The sequence below is a fragment of the Rhinopithecus bieti genome, unplaced genomic scaffold, assembly GCF_001698545.2.
Source record: "Rhinopithecus bieti isolate Rb0 unplaced genomic scaffold, ASM169854v2 scaffold_38981, whole genome shotgun sequence".
NCBI lineage: Eukaryota > Metazoa > Chordata > Mammalia > Primates > Cercopithecidae > Rhinopithecus > Rhinopithecus bieti.
In genome coordinates, this window is record NW_016819573.1 from 2,048,529 (window position 1) to 2,050,475 (window position 1,947).

Below are 1,947 nucleotides of genomic sequence, written 5' to 3' on the forward strand. Positions count from 1 at the left end.
TTCAAGCAATTCTCCTGCCTCAACCTCCTAAGTAGCTGGGATTACAGGTGTGTGCCACCACACCCAGCTAATTTTGTATTTTAGTAGAGATGGGATTTCTCCATGTTGGTCAGGCTGGTCTTGAACTCCTGACCTCAGGTGATCCGCCTGCCTTGGCCTCCCAAAATGCTGGGTTACAGGCATGAGCCACTGTGCCTGGCTGGTATGTATAATTTTATTGTAGTAAAATATACATAACAAAAATCTTACTATTTTAACCATTTTCGAGTGCACAATTCGGTGGCATTAAGTCCATTCGCATTGTTGTGCCACCGTCACCACCTTCAAAACTTTTTCATCGTCCCAAACAAAAACTCTGTACTCATTAAACACGAATTCTGCATCCCTCCCTACCCCCACCCTGGGAGCCATCATCGTACGTTCTGTTTCTTTATGTTTATTTTTTATTATTTTTTATTTTTTTGAGATGGAGTCTCACTCTGTTGCCCAAGCTGGAGTGCAGTGGTGCAATCTCGGCTCACTGCAACCTCTGCTTCCCAGGTTCAAGCAATTCTCCTGCCTCAGCCACCCCAGTAGCTGGAATTACAATCATGTGTCACCACGCCTGGCTAATTTTTTGTATTTTTAGTATGGCTATCATTCATTCACTCCACAAGTATTGGTTGGGTAGCTGCCATGTGCCAGGAACTCTACTAGATGATATGAAGATGAACAAAATTGGACAGAACCCCAGCCTCCATGCCCTTCCTGTCCATATGGAAGGCAGGCGTTGATCACAGCATCTCTGTCCTGTGGTGCTAAAGGTCCAGCAGCCCATGCTGGGAGGCAGCATTTCAATCAGCAGTGGGGATGCTTCTTGACGGGCTGGCCCAGATCCCAATGTCCCTTCACTTTTCTGGGCGTCGGTTTTCTCATCTGTGAAATGGGAGTGATCACTCTCCCCACCCAACCTCCTGGTGTTGCAGGATGAGCTTCTCTGTTCCTCTCACCCTCTTCTTTCCTCCCTCCTCTGTGAGATCAACAAAGGCAAATTCTCATCCCCATTTTGCAGATGAGTAGACTGAGGATCAGGGAGGCAGGACAGAATCTTCACCAGAATCTTTCCCAGGATGGTCTCCGTCCCTCACTAAGTCACTGGATCTGCTCTCCCCAGCCTGGGGGCACTACAACCCCTCCAGCTGGCCTCCTACCAAGTGCCAGTCAATGTGTCCTGGTGTCTGAGGGTAAAGACTAGAGGCCTGGCAGGATCCTCCCAGGGCACCTCCTTTTTACCCATGTCCTCACACCAAGCAGTGCTCCCTGGGCTCCAGCAGGGGCAGGCAGGACCCCCGGGGCACTCCACTTCCCCAGCCTTCAAATGAGTTCCCTGTTGATGTTGTGCTCTGTCCAGTTGGAACACAGGTCCCATAGTCCCACAGACCTGGGTTAGTTCTTAGCTGATCTGTGGGACCTTAGCTGGGGGTCTCTAAGTCTCATTGTCCTCGCCTATAAAACCACTCCCTCTGGTGGATAAGGAGACTGTGCTCACCTGGTGGAACACTGCTGCATTCACCAACTCAGGCTGCCATAAAAAAACACCATAGCCTGAGTGGCTTATGCAACAGAAATGCATTTCCTCCCAGTTGTGGAGGCTGGAAGTCCAAGGTCAAGGTGCCGGCAGGGCTGGTTTCTCCTGAGATCTCTCACCTGGGCTTGCAGATGTGATTTCACATGGCTTTTTCTCTGTGTGCATGCATTCCTGGCATCCCCCACTCTTCCTATAAGGACACCCATCCTATGAACCAGGGCCCAGCCTTAGTTCCTTTTACCTAATTACTTCCTTAAAGGTCCTGTCTCCAAATGCACTCACCTTGGGGGTTAGGGCTTCAAACTACAAGTTCTGAGGGGTATAGGAAGACACAATTCAGTCCATACTACTCAGCAATTAAAAGGAATAAGCCAATCATG